This window comes from Balearica regulorum, chromosome 3, assembly GCF_011004875.1.
Source record: "Balearica regulorum gibbericeps isolate bBalReg1 chromosome 3, bBalReg1.pri, whole genome shotgun sequence".
NCBI classification, from domain to species: domain Eukaryota; kingdom Metazoa; phylum Chordata; class Aves; order Gruiformes; family Gruidae; genus Balearica; species Balearica regulorum.
Window position 1 is genome coordinate 108,464,108 of NC_046186.1, and position 21,277 is coordinate 108,485,384.

Sequence of the window (21,277 nt, forward strand, 5' to 3'; positions counted from 1 at the left end):
CAAATGCCACCTTTTGTTAGAAGAGAAAATAAAGATTGTAAGTCAGAAAGTGGAGGAAACTCAGCTTGGCAAGGCAGGATAAAAATAAAAGGGGATTATTCACAACCCTCCCTTCCCCCAGGCTTGCCCTGACTTGTTGGCTACCAGAGCTGCAGCACATGAAAAAGTAAAAACAACTTCTTACACCTGTGCAGCTGCTACCGATGATCATTTCCACACACACCGCAGCTGGCTTGTTTGGGGTTTTTTTACGACTCTTTTAATATTTTCCAGAGCAAAACTGAGCATCCCGGTGGGTCCCGCTGGCTGAAAACCAGCGCGGCCTCGCCTCAGCCGAGTGAGGGACCGCCGCGCCGGTCCCGGCCACAAGATGGCGCCGCGACCCTTCCGGCGGGAAGGCGCGGCCGTGGGCCGCTGTGAGGGAACCCGGGGCTGTGAGGCGATCCTGCCGCCGTCGGCCGCCGCTCAGCGTGCCCAGTTGATGATGATGGAACCACTTTTGGACGCAGTGTCCAAATCCAAATAAGCAAAAGAAGATACAGGAAGGTAGTACGGGTGCCTTTACTGTCAGCCACCAAAGATTTGGTGTTTATTCCAGCAACAGAAAGGCCTCGGGTACCCTAGCAGTTGACCCTGGAGCTGGGCTCTAAACAAAGAGCTATAAAATCCACACATCCGAGACAGCCCTGCTGGTGCACTACTCCTGTGGGGAAAAAAAAAAAAAAAAAATCATTAGAGGAGTTGGAGGTGATGGAGCTGCAAGAGCCACCATTTTCCCCTTTCTGAAGAGGAGGCTGATGAGACTGACCGTGGCAGGGCATGGAGGAAGGCATTTCCACTGTGTCCAGGCAAGGAGTCTGCTTGTGAGCGTGGTTGTCTCCTGCAGAAAGCAAAGGATTGCTGAAGGGGTTGATACCTATCAGGAGCAAGGAAAGGTACAGCCAAAGATGTCTTTAGCTGTGTTTCTGGTGCATTTGATTAAATCTCAAACAGCTCCTTAGGCAGCGGTAGCAGGCCTGATAGACTGAAGTCTCAGCTAACAAAAATCAGTGTAGCTTTCTGGAGCTATCACCGTCTGATCTGGGGGGTCTGTCCCTTTATTTTTACTCCTCTCTGCCTCAAGGCTAATGAGCAGAGCTTGCCAACCAAGAACAAATCGGTTAAAAGTCAGCTTTATATGCAAAGCCTAAAATAAAACATCTGTATATATCCCAGAAGCCTTCACAACCCCCTGTTTTATTAGTATCTCTAAAATAACTTTTCTTTCCTGACTCTAATTCCAGCCAGAAGCACTCAGATAATCCTCGCAGGACTGTTATGTGTATTTCCAATTAAGCAATTTATAAGCACTGGCTGCGAGGAGCTTTTTGTTCTTAAGGAAATTATTTCTTCATTAAGCATAAAACAAGTCTTTTTTCATCCCTGCTTTATCTGAAAGCCCCTGTGCCCTCTTCACATATGGTTTAAGTACTGAACTATGTAGAAGGAGATTAATCATCTTGTATCCCAACAAGCAGGCGAGACATGGCAGCTGGGTCAGCCACACAGGGAATAGGCTTTTCAGTGTTTGTTTTCAGAAAGAAGTAAAAGTCAGACAGACAGACACTTACTTTCAAGCTGCTTGCCTTTGCCAGAGGCAACCCACACAGTCATGAGCCCTTCTGGAGTCTGAGTCATGAAGAACTGCCGCAGATAAAATGAAGACAGTCAAGAGGAAAAAAAATAATCCCATTCATACCCAGCTAATGAGTAGAAGTTCCAAATTGCCTCTTGTTTTCCAGGCTGTGTACCTTAATTAGATGAATCACAGAACACTGGGGGTGGAAAACACAGGGCAGAGAGCTCATAAAAGTCCACTTCATTCTTTTACACTAGCAGCATTATCTACCTCCGGGCCAGGGAAAATGTCCGTCCATTTTCTCCGACAACAAAGTCTCCTGGCATTAGGCATGGAGTAGCATGGAAAATAAAGAGCAGAAAGGATGTATGATTGACTTGAGCTGGTAGCACAAGCACTCTGTTCCTATTCTTCTCTCTAAATCCAACTATTTACACTTTCTGTAAAGGCACTTACCAGCATGCTTTCTGGTCAAAGTCAGATCCATTACAAAGTATTATGAGTTGCATTGAGCAGCAACATGAGGGACCAACTTCAAAGTGATGGCCCACTTGCTGGTATTAGGAATTGACTCATCAGAAAGCCTTCTTGTGGTAACAGGAAGACATTATGAGCCTTGGGCATTCCTGGGACTTCGGAAAGAAACTCCATGTTAGAGTAGTAAATGAACTGCATTCCCTTCATCTTTCTTTAAACCAGATTAGAAGGAGACAGCCTAACAAAAGGACAGTTCCTGAATGTTTAAGATTGATATCTGATATCAGTTTACAGTAACAAGTGTAGAGATATAGATGAACTGATAACAGAAAATGTAATTAGTACAGTTAGTAAACAGCTAACCTATAGACATGGATAAGAGACCAACACATCATGTCATGTAAGCCTATGCCAATGCTTAGCTTGCACCGGGTCAGTGGAAAATGTGTCATGTATTCCAGTGGAACCAGCAGCCCCATGTATTTCTCCCAGGAATGGGTATATAAAATGGCAGATGGTAATGCAGCTTGTAGTGGTGCATTCAACTGTATAGTTCAATGTAGACATCATGTAACTCAGTGAAGAGTTCTGAATGAATTTAAAACCTTGGGGTTTCTTTCTCAGTCTCTGTATATCATGCCATGCTCAGTAACGCCATTTATTATCTCTCTTTCTGTTATTGAGTGGATTTTTTTTTTAGCTGCACAAGGAAGAAATGCCTGGCTGTAGTTCCCTCAGCAAGCCCAATGGAATTGTGTATTTTGGTTATTCTGGTTTTATGTTGTCTGTCTTCAAGGGAAGTAGGTTTTGAAGAGGGATTTGAAGGAAGATGGGGTAATATGTGTCATTGTGCATGGCTCCCGGGACAGAGACAGCTCTACTGGCAAATGGAGAATCACTGATCTGCGAGGTCAAAAAAAAAAAAAAAAGTCACTTATGTTGTGGCAGCATGGGAGAAAGGAAGAGGACAGAGAAACAAACAAGTCATACTTGGTGCTAAGAGTCAGCGCTGTTGTCAGAATGGAGGAGAGAACAGCAAAGTAAATGTCAGAAATATAAGTAGGTTCATAAAGACACTGTTGAAAGAAGAGGTGTAGAAAATAATGCTCTGGTAGGAAATCAAGGATGAGAAGGGAAAAGTGTTAATGATACTATCATTATGCAGGGCATGAGTGTCACCGAAATTCAGGAATGAAAGAAAACTCCTTAACACCAATTTAGCATTAAGAAGCAGGCATTTTCTTTATTGCAGCGCTGGGTGTCAGGAGGATAGTTCCTCAAATCAGACACACCTAACGCTGGTTCTCTTGTCATATTTATACACAAATATTACAAAGTGGTACACTCCCCGTTACAATAATTGGTTCATATTTCTTCACCTAGTATGCAAACTAGAACGCATGCTCAGTTCCTTTCTCCGCCTCTGTCTTTTGAGTAGGTGGTATAATTTGGGTAGGGGGCTTATGGGTCGGTGGTCGTGGGGACCCTGGCCCAAATTATATTTCCCCTCGTTTCTCAATATTTTGGTGTTGGTAATTGTTTGCTATATGCCTCAGAAAGATAAGGATGTTGCTGGAGGCAATTAATGTCCTCCCTTTCTGAAAATTATGTACATAAGGACCTTGAAGTGTCTTGTAGCTCCTCCTTTTTCTCATGATGTGTAGCAGGTGCTCATTCTAAGAATTGTTAGCCTTCTACCTAAAGTAATAATGAATAGTTTCTTATCACATATAATACAAGTAGGCCTTCATTACAGGCCTTTCTTCTTGGCTGCATTTTCTTATTATGTATAATATAAGCAGGCCTTCGTTACAGGCCTTTCTTTTTGGCTACATGAGGTTGATCTAGAAGCCGTACTTTGGGCTGGCTGCAGTGTCAGGCTAGAAAGGGGGGAGATAACATCACGCAGAAGATAAGGAAAAAGTGGGCAAGAGCATGATCTGTCCTGAGTCTTAGAAACATTGCAGAAGAAGAATCACCGGTATTTAGGCATAGCCTAATGTACAAAAGAGTATAGAGAGCAACTGGAGTTGTCTGGCTACTTACCTGAAGGAAAAGGGACATGGCAGCATCTTAGTTACAAAAAATACCAAGAACAAGAGGAGACAGTCAAAGAGAAAGTTCAGGATTTAATTTGCTTGGAGTTCAGTCAGCAAGAGACGTGGGGGTGGCAATATTGCCAAAGCAAAGCTGAGTTGAGGGAAATAGATGAGAAGCAGTGAGTCAGATGTGTGAGCTCATGGTTGCACAGCTGATATTTGAAGCTGCAGGAAGAGTGAGCATCATATGAAGCTCCACAGGGGCATTTCTTCCTGGGTTTTGCAGTTCAGATCTCATCAGAACACACAGAGTGCAACAACCCTTAGTCATCACAAACCTGGTCAGAGGCAGAGAAGAGAAAGGGAGAACAGTGGTCAGATGTGGAGCTGCAGGAATATTCCATGGATAGAGGTAGGAGTTTGAGAGAAAATCCCTCTCAAATTTAGATCCTCAGTGAAGACCTCATATCTCGGGGGAATCTTTTGTGAGTAAAGGTTTAGGACGTGCATCAGCTGCTGTAAAGTTTCTTTTGTAGCCAATCCAGGCAGTACCTAACCAGATGATGCATAACAACACGTGGACCATGGAGGCTCTACTCATATTTCTGTCTATAACTGCACTCATTAAAATCATTTTGTTTAAACAGCTTATCTGTTTGCTTTCCAGCAATACTGCTGAAATCTCTTGTGGTATCCAAATGCATTTTTCTCCCCTTACTCAAGCTTTTGTGAAAAGAGAACCGCTTTGTGACATCTCCGTGATTTTTACGTACCTGCCTTAGTGACTGTGATAGCAACATGCTCCTCTATTGCTCTGGAAACTAGCTTTACATGCACTGTTTCATCTACTCCTTAATTCTTCCACTGGGGCACTAAATCTGGACTAAGCTGAAATACTAGGACAATAATTCTTAATCCACTGTGGAACATTAACTGAGTGTTAAGACAGCGATTTGCTGTATATTATGAACGGGGCTCCATTTCGTTTCCTCTCTGGAGATGCTGATTCACTGATGGAGTGATGTTCTTCCAGGCAGGAAAAGATTAAATAGAGCCAACAGACTCAGAAGTAATAAATAAGGCTGTAGAACAAAACTGCCTGATATTATATTATTTTAGAAGCCGTATATAATCATGTCAGCAGAGATGTGTTGTGATGCACACATGCAAGGGAGCAGAGTTAAGGAGATGCCTCTAATCTTATACTGTGCTAGTTCATGAGGTTACAGAGTTCACAACTGTATAGTTTACATCATATCAATCCAGCACTGGGAAGGAGGTTTGCATCTCTTCAGCTACAGCAGCAGTGTCTCCTTTTGGTTCTCTCTTAACTCCACCCCAGTCAAAGTGTTCTTCAAAGGAACATGGGCACTGTTTCCCCTGCTTCCCAAATGCAAAACAGGTGCTGGAGAAAAGGCGGGTCCTTTACTCCCTGAGATCAGCAGAACATGCAGTAGAAAGTGACGGTGTTTCCTGGTCCCTGCTTCTGTACGCAGTATGTGGTCACGCTCTTTCCTTACTAGTGCACTACTGTAGAGAGGCTGCATGGCTGAAACTCTAAAGACAAATTTGGATAGTGCTTCTCTAATACACACAGAGCACAGCCTGGGATCACAGGCAGCCTGTCAGAGAATTGTCACATCACCCTGTGTGAAGGGACCATCTTTGAAAACAGACAGCAGCAATTGATCAAAGACAAGGCTGTTGCTCTTATCTCTTCATTTTGTGATTCTCCAGTCCAGAAAGCAGCTGAGCTGATACTGTTGTCCTGGCTGCTGTTCATATTGGTGCTGGGAGCTTACCAGACCACCCTTCCTCAAGCTTGGGACAGGCAGCACGTGGGGAATATTGAGCATAGGCAGAAAGAAGGTGCTCACTGGATTCTGTTTCTGTCTTTTCAGGGATAATGGCCAAATGTCATACATGTCAGCAGTTCTCTGCATGCACTAATCTACTACAGGGCCAAAAATTGGTCCATGTAAATTGTGAAAATTAGGCAGTTGTAATTGGTTTTAATTCTCCTCTGAGTGGATCAAGGTGCAGAAAAGAACCTGAGGTTGCTTGGTCATTACAAGAAGCCACACTACTGTAGGACTTAGCGTTAACAAAGAAGCTTGCTTCTTTTATCCTGAGCAAACAAGTATCAGAAAGGTGATCAGTGACTGTTTGCAGGTTAGGAGAGGTTTGGGTCTCAGAGTTTTCTATATGTGCAGAACTCCACAAAAGCCCTCTGCCTGTATCTGGGAATCTATTTCACCTAATCCAGACTTGCTAAAGAGGTTTGAAGGCTTGATCTTTATTCCTAAGCAAAATCAGGGATGAAGAATGCCCCATTTGTTTTTGATAGTATGTTGTGTAGCTGTGAGAGATCAAACCTCCAGGACATACTCTGGAAATGACCCTGCTCTCTCCTGCAGGTGAGGGCGTTCTCCCAGGCCTGGAGCAATTGTCTCTAATGCCCAGCTCTTCTCTTTTACTGTAGAAAGGGCTAGATGCATATACTGGTGGCTTACAGTGCTAGCCCCTCTCACTTTGTGCTTTGGGGAACTTCTGTGTTTCGCAGCAGGGTCATAGTTGACATTCTTAGCACATTCCTTTCATTTCTTTCTCCTGGCATAGCAATTGATATTCCCCACAGTGCTGCCTCATTTCTGGTCAGGCTGTTCTTTACAATTTATTTTTAAGGTTTCCCCCCCCCAAACTTGCCTAGTAAGAGCTTTTGCATAATTGCTCCTCAAGATTTGCATTTCAACACAGTATTAGTTCTTGGATCTGGCTGCAGGCTCACGTCACCTCCACGCAAGGTTAATCCACACAGCTAACTTAACTGAATGATCTAAACACAGGAATATGCTTTTGCTTCTATTCTCAGAACAGCATTTTCTTTCTTTCTTGATATATTTTTTTTCTAATTCTGTGGCTTCTGCAATAGGCCTTAAAACTTTCCTAATTGAAGGAGGCTGCAGTATCTGTCAGAAAAAAATTTTTGGTGTATTTTTCTAAGTGCTTGTCAGATTCCCCAAGTTTTTCAGCCTTCAGTTAGGCCTGGCTGATTTATGACTGATGATGCCAGAGAAGTGGTTTTCTTTTTCCTTCCTCCTTAGTCATCTGCTTTAAGTGATCATCGGTGACAAATTTGTTTATCTTCCTCCTTACAGGTTCACAAGGCTTCAGCACCTTGTTACTGGATTCAAAGGGAAAGGATGACAGACTGAACCATATTTGCTTTCCAAAATCTAACTTTAAAGTTTCCCTCTGGACTGGAACTCACTGATTTTAATTCATTTCTGGATGGCACTGATTTAAGTATTTTCTTCACTCCTCTCCCCAGATAAATGATTCTCTATCTATTTGTAAGGGTTCCTTGATGTTGTGCCTACCGTTTTCCTTTGCTTCAAATCATTTTAGAATTCTGTTTTCTAACTGTTGCTCCCATTATGCTGCTTGGACTCTTGCACACAATTTAAAAACATCTGTCATTCTTACCTTTGCAGTTGTTACTTTGCCATGTTAGTTCTTTTTGATCTTTCCTCACTAGCTCCAAAGACTTTTTTTTTTTTTTAATTTGGCAGATAATGTTCCTCAGGTTCAAGCTCTTGTGATCCCATCTGCCCCTATCTGCCAGCAACCGTAACCTTTTCTTATAAATAGTTCTTAGCACTTTGCCAAGATGTCATAATAAGAACAAAGTGGGAAAAAGTACAGATGCTAATGACATTTATTGAATCCTCCAAGCAATGATCCTTGGCTTCATCTCCTGCCAAAATGTGCTTGATATGCTATCTTTTTGGTCTCTTGCTATGGGAATAAAAATGACCTTCCTCCTTATTCTTTTGCTGTAATTTTAAAAACTTTTGTTCCAAATAGGTAGTTTAACTGTGTTACTTGGCAAGTTTAACAACCTGAGTACCACTGGCCTATTTCTTTGATGATAAATGGAAGGGGAAGTAGGTGAGGAGTAAGCTACAGTCACACTCTCTCCCTGGATGATCACAGTCATTTTTTGGAGTTATGAACCTGTTTGAATCTCTCTCTACTAGTAAACAAACTGGAAAAGTAGTAAACAAACTACTAGTAAACCAATAAGGTAGTAAACAAACTAGTAAACTCCTGGCAAGGTACAGCTAAACTCATGCAGCCTCTGAAACAACGTAGCTGCAGCCAGACTGCTTATTGGGAGCAACCTGTAGCCTTTGTCAACCCCCAAACCATGCACAGGCATTGTCTGGAAGAGTGTTAGCTGACCCAGACCAGACCTGTGCCAGGGCTGTGCTAGCAGTTAAACGGTATAGAGACTCCCTGTTCCAAGTCTGGGTCCAGGCCTAGACTTTACATGCTTTGGGTAAGGTGTGTATATTGTGCTTTGTTCCTTAAATTTTTTCTGGTGTGACTGTTGGAGTCAAGAAAGAGGTTCAAGATGCCTCTTCTGTGCTTCATGCTCTGGGACTGAGGGTAAGGGGAACATTTCCATTATGGCAATGAGATGCCATTAGGCTGTGTGGTACTGTGATAGAAGGCAGATGTTGCAGAGGTATCTAAAATGTTTTATAACACTGTCTTTCTAGGCACCATTTTTCCACAGCTCATGTCAGCCAGACTTTGGAAAATTTTGCCTAAAATTGTTCAAGCACACATAAAAATAAGAGTATGGCAAATATGTTGACCTGGTTAAAAATTTTACAATACTTTGACTTGGAGCTCTTACTTCTGCCAGGCTTTATAGAAAAAAGCATTTTTGGTATCAAGTAAGTCCCTTTCTCTGTCTCCAGGAAAACATGAATCGGCCAAATCATAAACTCTGACTAATTTTAATTTGGACAGCCTCATCAGAAGCTCGTTAGAATTTGGCAGCTGAATTTCTGGCTGGTGACATCTGCAGTGAGCATCCTTCAGCCCTCCAGTTTCTCCCTGCCAGCTCATCTGCCTGGGTGCAGCCCCATGCTGCAATCCATAACTGGCAGCTTCTTCTGTGTAGAGCGGAGCACTGCAGGGTGAGGAGTGGGGAGCTGGGCCAGCAGGCAGGTAAAGCAGATACAAAGGGCAAAAGTTGACTAGGACTTGATATTATAGGAAGGAAGGAGCTGTGAGGAAGGAGAATAAGCAGGGAGAAAGCAGAACCAGCATTTATACAGCCCCATGTCTGTTCTTTCTCACCCAGCATTGAAACAATTTGAGGCTTTCCTGAGTGTCCATGTTTCTTTGTTTGTTGACAAATATCTGTATTATCTGGTGATGAACTATGTATCCTACATCCCTCAAGTTTGTTGATTGAGTTTCTCCTTCATGCAACTGATCCCGATGGATGATAACAGATGTCTACTGCTACCAGTTACTTATTAGCACATGTGGTAGAGATCTGTACTGGGGACCTAAAAGGTTTAGTTCCATTTGGAGGTCACTAGGGTTTCGTATAATATAATTTATTTTTGATTAGCATGGGAAGTGACTTGATAATTCCAATAAATTACTAGATACTTAAAGTAAACCTGGCTGGAAATACAAATTTCTGTCCAGCTGAAAAGTTTAATAATTGCCATTTCACTTGAGACAAAATAGGAAAAAAAGTTACTGTATTTTTGTGGTAGAACATTAAAGCAAAATGCCCTTCTAATTCTTCTCTATGACGTATGTCTTCAAAGGGTCAACAGACATGAAGAAAATGAGGTGATGAAAGATTTTATGGAATGATGACTTTGATCTCCTAGATCGCATAAGGCAGGGGTTAATCCAAAATTAACATATTATATGGGTTAATTAAAGGAAACAAATGTGAGAAAGCTAGTTCTACTCTTGAACAGCTAATTTAGCTTATCTTTAATGCAAATTGTCAATGCAATTCCTGTCATGAAAATAAATCTCATTAAAAATACATCATTTCTTCACACACATGTAAACCAAGGAAAGAATGTGCTCCTACCAGGTGAATTTGATGTTACTCAGCTGCAAAGCAAAGATAATGTGGGTTTCAAAATGCAGTCAATGTTGCTTTTGTCTAGCTTTACATTTTCTGAAAAATCTTTCTAAAGGGTAATATCACTCAGTGGATTATCAGAGTCCTTAATGAATGTGGAATAACTGATGTACTCCTGAGCTGTAAACTGATGATTAAAGGGCAGACTTGGAGCAACAAGAGCTCCAAACCCACATTCCCTCTTTACCTGTGGGCTTATATTGCCAAAGGTTATATGTCCTTAGGTTTACAATCTCCCTGAGATTTTCTATGATTTTCTATGGAGTAGAAGTTTAGATAAAAGGAAACTGTGAAAGAAAATACTATTTGAAACTGTATAAAAATGTAAAAAACTATATTGTGCTTATAAATCGTGACATCATATTATTATTATTCTCTTGGAGCAGTTTATGGAGCAGTAAAGCCAGAATTCTGTACAGAGATGAAAGTCAATATCTATCTCTATCCCTGCACCAACATTAGTAGGAAATATTGCTAGACATTGCAAGCTAGGAAGGAAAGAAGAAGAATATTAACTAGAGGCTTTTTTCCATATTATAGTCCCATGTTACAAAACAAACAAATATATAGTCCTTTTTTGTATGCTTACAGAACTTCCTTTCCACAGAGCAATAAAGAAGCGGAGATGCCTAAACATTTGGGAGGACAAAGTCCAACAACTACAACATTGGGGATACCTCTAGAGGCAGTGATCTCCCTCCCCTTTAAGGTGAGAAACTCTCATAAAACACATTTGTATGGGAAGCAGGCATAGAAAGATTTCTGATGATGTTTTCATTGTATTTTAAAATGTATGCGTAGAGTGTAGTGTAAGGTCAGCAAAGATTTTCTTTCTTATTTATGGTCCAAAAGGCATTGTCTATGTCTCGATTCATTCTGCATATACTTTCCAGGGCGAGGTCGAAGCTTGGTCATCTCAGTGAACTTTAGATCAGACCCATGACCCGAAAGGGACCAAGATACGAAGTAGGCTGTTTAGCATATTAAATTCTGTTCGGTATCGGGTACAGCCAGGAGGTGGCAGAGCAAGTCTAGTTTACCACGTCGGAATCGCAGGCTCGAGGTATTTTCCAGTCTTAAGGCTGTGGAAAGATGGTGAGTTGCTGCAGTTCTCCCATTTGCACCGTTTAGTGGCAACTGCCTGCATACAGCTCACAACATTTGCAAGGCTATTAAGAGGGTCCCAGCCAGCTTGCAGAGCTCTCTAGGAAATGCTGCCTGGTCCTTTTTTCATTTGTTTGGGGGTTTTTTGTTGTTTTGGTTTTGGGGTTTTTTTTTTCAATTTTAATTTTGTACTGCTGACTCAACTGTTGTTCACTGGCAGTTTGACCAACCCATCCTGTCAGCGGCAAGCATGAGTCTTCTGTGTACACATGTCCTTGCAAACAAATGACATTTGGCTTTTGCCCACGACAGCAAGTGAATGAAAGCACATCGTTAGAACAAGTGTTTTACAAGTAGTAGTATATAATTCTGCATAAGTGTTAATACAGATGCCCTCTCCTTTCTCCCTTTGGTTACTCCTTAGCACTGTAAGTGACCCACACCAAAAGCAGAGAGAAACCATGTGAGAGGGCAGAGCAGATGAACAAATAGAGAGAAAAAGCAAATGGAGAATGACAGACTGGCCAATATCAGCTGGGATACTTTTTGTATCAGTTTGAGCTGCAGTCCATGTCTTTTAAACTAAACAGTTCTGGGTTGAGTCAGATGGGGATTGCTGGGAAAAAAACAGATATTACACAGAAGTGTTGCCTATAATTTGGTAGTCTAAACTGTATCTGCTTGTGAAATGGCTCAATTAAATAAGCAGTGGGCTTCAGCAAAAACTTTAAGAGCTACTGCTGCTGGTTAGTAACAAAAAAGCAAATTTTATTAACAGAAAGAAGCCCCAAGATCTCTGCATGTTACGTTTAATGGGCTGCAGCAACGCCAGTATAGATATTGCTGCCTCCACAAAAGACAACATTTACTGTCCTCTGCCTCTCAAGCAGATTTTTATTTGTCCCTTTCCCTGAGGCAGCTGTAAAAGGGGAGGTAGAAGAGGGGCAAGAGGAGAATGTAGTAAGCATTGTCTTAGAGTTTGATCACCTTTAAGAAAAGACAGGAACACTTTGGATCTTGCTGTTTTAAAGGACTCAAAAAACTGATAGATGACAATGAAAATAGAGAGAAGCAGCTCATTCAGTGAAGACTGCAAGAGGAACAGATAATGCAGAGGTTTTTGAACACAGGGTCAGATACAAAGGCAAGAGAACCATGCATTGAGGGAGACAGGCAGTGAGGAGAGGTGAACAGAGGATTCTTTGCACTGAAAGTACCAAACTTATTATACTCTAAATTCTGAATTTATTGTCTGCCCCAAATGTCTGCTGGTTTAAGAGCAGCAATGGATGATAGAATCTGACCCTAAATAGATGTAGTTGTCAAAGTCAACAATAGGAAGTACAGATAGAAAAAGGTTTGATATCTTCTCCACAATCCTGTCTCTGGTGACAGTTACTGCTAGAACTAGTCAGAGGAAGGAGGGAAATTGTATTTCTTCTAATGCCTCTCCTAACAGTTCCATTGTTTTTTAAATTCTAAGAAAGGACCAACTATATAGCTGGGGAGAAATCGGAAAAAATATCACTGATATTCTCCTGGGGTTTTCCCCAACCTTCTAAAGTTTTAGCCAACTACAGATAAGATCTGTGCCCTGAATGCTAATGCAGACAGACAGAGACTCAGCTCTGGACAGAACTGCTTGGGTGAGAGAAGAGGTCACTTACCATGGCCTATGTGGCCCCTGACTGCTCTGCTAACACCAGATGTAGAGATGGCATCTGGAAGACCAACTTATGTCCACAGGCAACAGAAATGAGAGCAATTAGCACCAGCAGACAGACAGACTGAGGAGATCCTCGTAACTTCCAATTGCTCCTGGCCAGGCTGGAGTTAAACTGACATCTACCACTGAAAGGCTACAAATCTTGTGGTCCCTTCTCTGAGTTTTGCAAACAGTTCTGTGCATGTTACTGCAAGTCCTTTCACATCAAACTGAGGGCTGCAGCTGCCAGGAGGTCATGCATTGCTCTAAGCATCCAGGTTCAAACCTCTTATCTGAAACAATGGCATTTGGATTGGAAATGCTATTTTGATTCTCCTCTTTTTTTAGTTGCCCCCGCCTTGAAGATGATGGCTTAGAATAGCTGGAATATTTAAAAATTCCACCAAGCGCTGTGCTGACAAAACAGCAATTTGTATGTGCTCAGTATTTCTGGCTAATATCAGCATAGAGTTCACATGCTGAATGAATATTTTTTTCTTTCATCATTCAGTGTATTAACTCGAGGTCATGCTCCACTGACACTTGCAAACAGCAGCCGTCTCTGTCAGTCACAGCCCTGCACAGAAGGAGCTTGAAAGGAATTAACTCCGTCTAATAGACATACCCAGCTTGCACACAGCCCCTCAGGATGAGAGTGATAGCATTAGGGACTGATGTGAAATTGTGGGAGGAGGGAATAGGGGTTAGCCTACAGAAATGGAAATGCTTGTGTTTGAAATGGTATCAGAAATATATATAATTCCTAGATATTTAATTTATGGATTGTTTTGAGAGATCTACAAAACCCAGTAGTTGTGGCAAAGCCAGGTCCTTTTGTTTTATGTGGTTACAGTTGAAAAAGACCAAATGACACTTTGCAGTCCTGTGAACCAAAGCACAGCGCTCTGTATCACTTCACAAGAAAAGAAAGTGGTGACTGGATTTAGTTCAAAGCTATAAGAAAATGGAGAGAGCAGACCAATAATACCAGCACTAACAGACCTTTATTTCTTAAAGGAAAAGGAATTCAGCAGCAATAAATAAAGTTGCTATTCACAAGAAACCACTCATATTGGTGATGTGCAACATCACATAAATGTGAGGTTAGGAAATATGAGAATTAAGGTCATCTGTGCGACTAATATCTAAGGGCAGATCCATCCTTTCTTCTCCTTTCCTCTTTCTTTCTTTCCCCTTTCATTCCAGAAGCTTCAGGAGACTTCTTCCACTGGTGTAAGACTAATTATTTTGGGATTGCGGACAATTCCACATCTGATTAGCAGGAGCATGTATAAATTAGCAGTATCTAATTCTGCATTTATATTCTTATCCCAGAATCACCAAGTACTTTATTGAAAGATTGATAAGGCCTTACTGCATATGTGCTGTAGGGAAATGGTTATTTGTATTTCATGGTCCAACAAATTGAGGCTGAGGGAGGAGCTACTGAAGATCACCATAGGCAATATTCTGACCTAGGATAGGAACTCAGTACTTTCAGCTTTTGTATGCTACTCCCTGAATAATGCTTTCTCTCACTAATGAGAAAAATCTGTCCAGGGCAGAAAGGTTAGGAGTGTTCCATTCCAAATAAGAAAATTTGGATGCTCTGACTCTTGCTTTGCCTCCCTTTATACACAGAATAGGTTTATCAGGCTGGTTGGAAGGAACTGACCAATTCTTCTGTGTTATTAATGTCACTTATCTGTCCATAAAATAATCAAGAACTGTCTTCTTAGAAAAATATTAAAGCTGAGTCATATACCAATAAAAGCAAACAAATTCACTCCGGCAGCTGCAATAGTGAATTCAACTCACTCTTGCTGTGCCTAGGCATAGCGTGGCATATGGTACTGTGGTGATTTAATTTCATTTCAGAGTTTCTTTTTGACATATCGTGAAGTCTAATCACGTCTCAAATGGAGTTACTGGAAGAGCAAAGGTAACTCTTTCTATATACTGTAAACAAGGGACTCTGTGCATCTTATCGCCACGTGTAAAGCCACCTATGAGCATTGCTGGAGAAGTGAACAGGTGTTGTAAGTGTCTAAATTTAATCTGTGCAAAGACCTCTGCATCTCTAATGTGTATAGGCAAGCAAGCCGTGTTCGCCAGAGGTGGAAACAGGTTGTGTGTGGATATCCTCCTGACTCTCTGTGTTGATCAAATGTTCAGAGTGTGAAAAGCACAGGTGCTGCCTCAATTTTCCTATACATTCAGCAAGATACAGCCTATTCATTGATGATAACTATGAGATTTCAAAGTGAAAAGTGATGTGTTAAGCAGGAGATAGGATTGTTTTACTGGTTGAGATCACAAGTGAAAAGATTATCTTTTCTTTTGAGAAGTATGCCAATTTTTAAGGCTATACACAGCAAAAAGAATGATGATTTTTACAGGCTGGAATGCAAATTATTGAATGGCACAGTATTACCATGGATCTTGGAAAATGGATGTTCGTTGTTTTAATATGAGCGCTGTACTGGCTTTCTGACCATCATTAAGAGGATATTACTCAGATGGTGTGTTGTTCACAGTAATCTGGGTCTTGCTCGTAGCTGACTCACATCTCCTGCGTTCTCATCAGGGATCTGTATCTCTTACCATTCTGACCTCCAAGTTACTGAGCCTCCTGTATCTTGCCATGTGTGGGAGGCCTGGGAACAAACATCAGGGAGCAGTAGCAGTCCCTGCCAGAGTTTCCTGATGTGAAGATGTGAGACAGTGTCCAAGTCTTGGGATCCAACATGGATTTTTCCTCTTCCAGCAGTTAAAGCGCATTTAAGGGGAGGGCAGGGGAAGCCAGAATGTGAGTCAGAAAGGTGTAAAATTGTAGTTAGAGAAGAATGGGCTTCTCAGTTTATCTCGTTCTTTTGTTTAACAGCCCTGCATCCTATTTTATGTCATCATAGCGAAACATCCAGACCTTATGCATTAAGGGTGGGACACCTGTGGAAGTGAAGTGACTAGGCTTTCGCTGGACAATGTCCTTAGCTGAGATTCAGGGTGAAGAGGGAATTTTTTTTATACCAGAATTGCATGATAGTTCACGAATGTCTGTTTGAATAGATTTGGATAGGAATCCAATCAAAATCTCCAAGGTCCCCAGTGCAGGTGTCCTTCAAAGCAAGGAAGGTGTCCTTCAACGAACCATAGTTCTCCACATAGACACAGAGTGAGTGTTGGACAGTCAAGGCTGCCTTGTGGTGTCAGACCAGAATCTCAGAAACCTGCTGCCATCAATGAGCAGATCCCCTTGCTCACAGCTTTTGCTGATATTAAGGGGAATCTTAAGATTAAGAGAATTCTGCTGACATTCCTGGACCCTTTTCTGGAGATGATGTTGGAGTATGAGGAGTGGAATCAGACAAAGAGAGGTCAGTTTTCAGGAGAAAGAAAAAATGTGACAGCAGAGCACAGTGGATTAAACAAGTCATTTAGTTTGTAACAGTGACCACCATGCATGTGGTGATGGTTTTCACTACTGCTCTGCATGCCTGTTACTACAACTGAACAAAACTGGCAAATTTTCATAGACTGTAAATTTTGAATCCTGAGTCCTCCAGACTGCTTATGATCTTTGCTGTAAGGGGCCCATCTGCACCGCATCAAAGTCCTCATAAATTTCTGGATAGGTTTGGAATGGATGACTAGATTATTGCTCTAATTTATCCACATATACTATCAGTAGTTACCTACTTGTTTGTTTAATTAGGCTAAAATTTGCCAAAGCATATGAAAAATTGCTTATCTCACTGAAAACAGAATAATATGCTGAGAGCTCACAGCCCATTCTTCAAATTTTGCATAAATATTTTTATTGTATATTTTTATGTTCTGCATTAAAAGTGTCTCCATGGGAACGTGTACTTTCCACCAGCACTCGCTTCTTGAGCCAGATAAATATGGAAGCATGTTCTAATGGTTGACCTGCGCAAACAGTTTGTTCTGCAACAGCATGGATAAAGCAGGAAAAATTGTATCTGGTTGAGGTGACCCAGAGTGAAACCCGACCAGGAGGCTTTAGTTTTGAGTTTCAGTTGTGTGTTTGGAGAACCTTGGAGATTTTGATTGGATTCCTATCCAAATCTATTCAAAGAGACTCATTTGTTTTAACTTTTGAAAAGCAAGTTTGACTGAATTTGGCCTTGAAAGATCCCGCTGGGATGAGAAATAAAAGGATATTAGAAAATGTCAAAATCAAAAGTAGTAATTTTCCCCTCATTCTTTTCATGCCAGTCATAAATGATTGTTCTAAATGCATCCAGACTTCACTAATAGCCTAGGTTATGTCATGACACTGCATTTTTCTGCAAAGAAACTCTTCATCCCAGATCTGTGGCTTGGTCGTTGAGTTAAGGTTTGCCGCAAGGATGACGCTAGAGCAGTACACCACAGACTGGAGGGAGGGGAGCTGTGGAGATCCTGTACCAGCAGCAGTGTCACTACCTGTGTGGCACTGCAACCCTGCAAAGGAAAAAGAAATGTCAAACCCTGGTAGGAATAGGATAAAACTGCTTAGAAACCCTCAAATATAGGTTGCCTCGTTCAGCTTTTTGTAAAGCAAGCAGGTTTGTCTAATTAATTAGGAAAAAGTAGGTGAATTAATTGGACTTAAATATTTCGATAATGAATATTGGCCTAAGCTTCCAAATGTCTGTGCAACAGCTCTCCTTTCTGTACATGATACACAAAGAAATGCCACGTTCTCCCACTTCCAAAAGCCTTGCAGAGTTTCAGTCATGTTTATCCTGACAGACCCCATGTTGTGAGCATGCCTAGTTTTTGCTGCAGTTAATTCATTCAAGCCCAGCAAAAAGGCATTGCATATTTGAAGTTCCCTCTCTCTTGAAAGCCTCGTTACCAGGCAGCACTAGCCACTAGACCTGTCTCAGATGGGAGGCTGCATGTGTTTGCAAGCAGGCAAAGATCTACTGAGGCAGTGATTGATTGACCCAGCATCTCCCCTCCTCAGGAAGATCTCAGACATGAAACTCTTTTCTATGAGGGACAAGGTTTGAATAAACCTTGCTGTAATGAGTGCAAAAAGAGGCTGAATCCCCACACACACACACTTTGTTTTTTCCACACACTCATTCCATCACTTCACTTTGGATTTTACTGAAGTCATTAAATCAAATACTGGCATAACCTAGAATATGCTGGAGGGAAGCAGCTTCACTGGTAATAAGTTGTTTTTCTTCTGGAATCTTTCAGAAGTGGGCTCTTTTCCTCATCTCTTTTGAACTGGTTAATTAAACAGGCATACTGGACTGGCCACTCACGCCACAGAATTTTATTACACTTACTGATTTTAGACTTCTGTAAATTGGAGGAGGTCCCATTTGCAAAATCAATGTAGTAAAGAACATAAGCAGAACAATATTGCATGCCTTTATGCAGAGTAATACCTGATGGTTATTTTGGTGAATTATGGAGACATGAATTGATATTGGAGCCTGTGGTGAATCACTGCTGTAGGCTAGATGTCACAGTTAGTATCACACACCCAGAAGGGCCCTTGAGAGACACTGTGGAGACTGATATCTCTTTCTACACAGAGATGGTACAGGATAGCCTCACACCATTCCTTTTCTCCAATTCCCTTCTCTCACAGCAGAATTCCTCCTAGAAGGGAGAAAGACAGCTCATTCTCAGTCTTGAAACTGTGAGCAAATTTTATTCATGATAATCTGGACAAACAATACCTTGAACTGTTTGAAAACCATCATTTCACATACTGCTCAATTTATCACATATGTAAGACTATAAAGAAAACATCAGATCATGTCCCACATAGCTGTATGTTCATTATCCACATAGTCATGGGGCAAATTCTTTCATATGTCAGATCCAACATCTTTCATTGTCAGATTGTGCTTTTGTTGGGAGGGAGGCCAGAGTTGCTTCAGTTCTGATGTGGCTTGTTCACAGAAAAATGTATGTTGAATTTTGAAAGAAAAAACAACAAAAAAAAAAGGCATAGGTACTTTAATGGCTGCATCACACTCCCAAAAGAGCAACAGATATCACCAAACTACAGCATATCAGGATGGTGGTTCATACCAAAGGCAAAATTGATCACGTAAGTCACCAAGAACACTTCTTTTGAAAGTGCCATGTCCTCACACCAACTGAGAGCTACCATCTGAGCTCACTAGATATGACAGCCCCCCTGTGACAACTGGGTGCAGCTTTGGCAATAATCTCTAGAAAAAAAAATAATGCTTGGGCACTTCAGAGAACAGCACCATACAGAGGGCACTGTGGTGGAACAGAAACATTTGGAAAATGCTCCCATCACTACCCACGGTTTCAAGTCTCTGCAGAATCCTTCTTCTCTAGTACGTGAGTTGAAAACAAACTTCAAACATACATCAGCATCTTTCCATTCATTAAGGTATTTATGTAGAGGTAGGATCTGCACTTGAGTCTACCTTGAGGGTGTAATTGTGTGTTGCTAATGTAATGGCTAGAGCTGGTGATCCAAACGACAGCGTATGAAAGGTCAATATGCAGAATGCAAGGTTGTGCAGAGCAATTGGAGGAAGAATGGAGTCTGATTTAACAGAGTAAGAAGGAAGAGGGAGGGCAAGGGCAGTAAATGAGAGAGTGACAAGATGACTTTTAAAAATGGGCCCTGCAGAGGTGAAAACAAAAACCTTAACTCCATCCATGATATGTAAAGAACATCTTAAAAAAAAGGTAATAGATAAAGGAAAAAAGAAACAAAACCCCGAATCAGAGCCAAACATTTAACTGATGTATGTGGGTGCAGATTTCAGAAGAGCTGTTTCCATGTGTATCATCATGGAAACATTATGTGTATATCCACATGGATGCCCTTAAAACATCATAGGCAATGGCATGCCTTAAAAGGCAAGTCATGGTATAAAATTCTGATCTCATATACCCTAGTGAACATCCAAAAGTGGTTTCTACCAAGAGTGTGCATGGCACAAATGAAAGCAGGACTTAACTCCTGCCTTCATGTCATGTTTACCACTATACTATGCATTTTCTCATGTGCCATCTGACAAATCTACGTGACTCTCTATTCTACCGACAATCAGAAATGTCAGAACCCAGTGCAGTGTTATTACAGGGATTTATTTGAATTCCCACATAAATTTAAAATAGTATCATATCTTAATTTTTAAAAAAATCAGGCTAATTTTCTTTCCTTGAAACTGTCTAGTCGTCACTTTTGTGCTTCTATCACTGCTTTTAAGGTGCTGTCATTCACTTTAATGTAAAATGGCTTGGACACTTGTAAAAGGTTCATTTCAGTATCTAATTAAATATTTCAGTTGCTACATAGCTCTCATCCCCATGGTATTTGGATGACTACATCACTTGTCTAGGCCCAACTCCAGTGGAAGGAAGAATTTAAATCTTATTAAAATTATAAAACAAAAACCCCCTTGATCTTTTATTTTCTTTGCTGGTTCTTCCCTAGCATCTCTGCAGATGTAAAAACTAAATGTATCATTTTAGAAAAGAAAAGCTCTATCCAGCAGTATTAACCTGATATTACTTGTCATTGTGGATGGCATCATTACAGCTGGTATCATATACATAGTCACAAGTTAATGTATCGTGTACTACAAATTGACTCGAGTTTTTTATCCTTGTAATGAGATAGAAAGGAGTGCTATGGGTCTACGACAGTGATAATAAAATAACAAAGGAAATAGGCAGGAAAAAGAGAAATAGAACTTTGACACTCTCTCCTTGTGCATGTTACTCCTACTGATGTAGACTTTAAACTACAAATAGCTTGAAGACCATGGTACCGCACTGAAGATCTGGTCTAGTATATTACCACTGATTTCAATGTTGTAATACTCTGCTGAGGCCACAGAAGGGCTGGCAGGAGATGCTTTTTATGTACATGGAGTTTTGTGAAGTACTCTGAGTTTCTTCAGTATACAATTTTATGTACTGCTACATGAACCTGTACCTCAAGAGGGACGCAATCCAAGGGGTATTCCAGGAAATACGGGCTGTGGGTGTGTTCAGAGGGATCCTTGGGGATCCATCGTCCTGGGAGGGTGGACCAGTCCCTCCATTCAGAGTCAGAGACCTGATGTCTGGACAGTCTATTTATTGTATTTGTTGCATGTGCCTCATCTGACAGTAAACCTTAATGAAGTCTCTGTTACTGGCCATTCCAAACACTCAGCAAAAGTGCAGATCTGTCATTTCTATTACAAAGTTACATTTTTACATATAAGAACAATTTCTGACCAAAAATGTCCTTTCTCTAGTGTGTCTCAGATCCCCTAAGTGCTCTAGTTAACCCTCCTCACTTTTAAATATCTGTCAGGGGAAGCTGCCAGAGCAGTGTGTTCAGAGCTGGG

General features: G+C 41.2%; 1 long non-coding RNA gene across 1 annotated transcript in view; it reads left to right on the forward strand.

The window, feature by feature from the left end:
* The first annotated feature begins 4,465 nt into the window (after positions 1-4,465).
* The window catches only part of LOC142601323 (uncharacterized), a 36,777-nt gene continuing 19,965 nt past the window's right edge, over positions 4,466-21,277 (forward strand). Inside the window, exons 1-2 of the long non-coding RNA XR_012834927.1 lie at positions 4,466-4,546; positions 10,713-10,814. This is a non-coding gene — a long non-coding RNA (uncharacterized LOC142601323). The remainder of the gene's footprint in view (positions 4,547-10,712; positions 10,815-21,277) is intronic.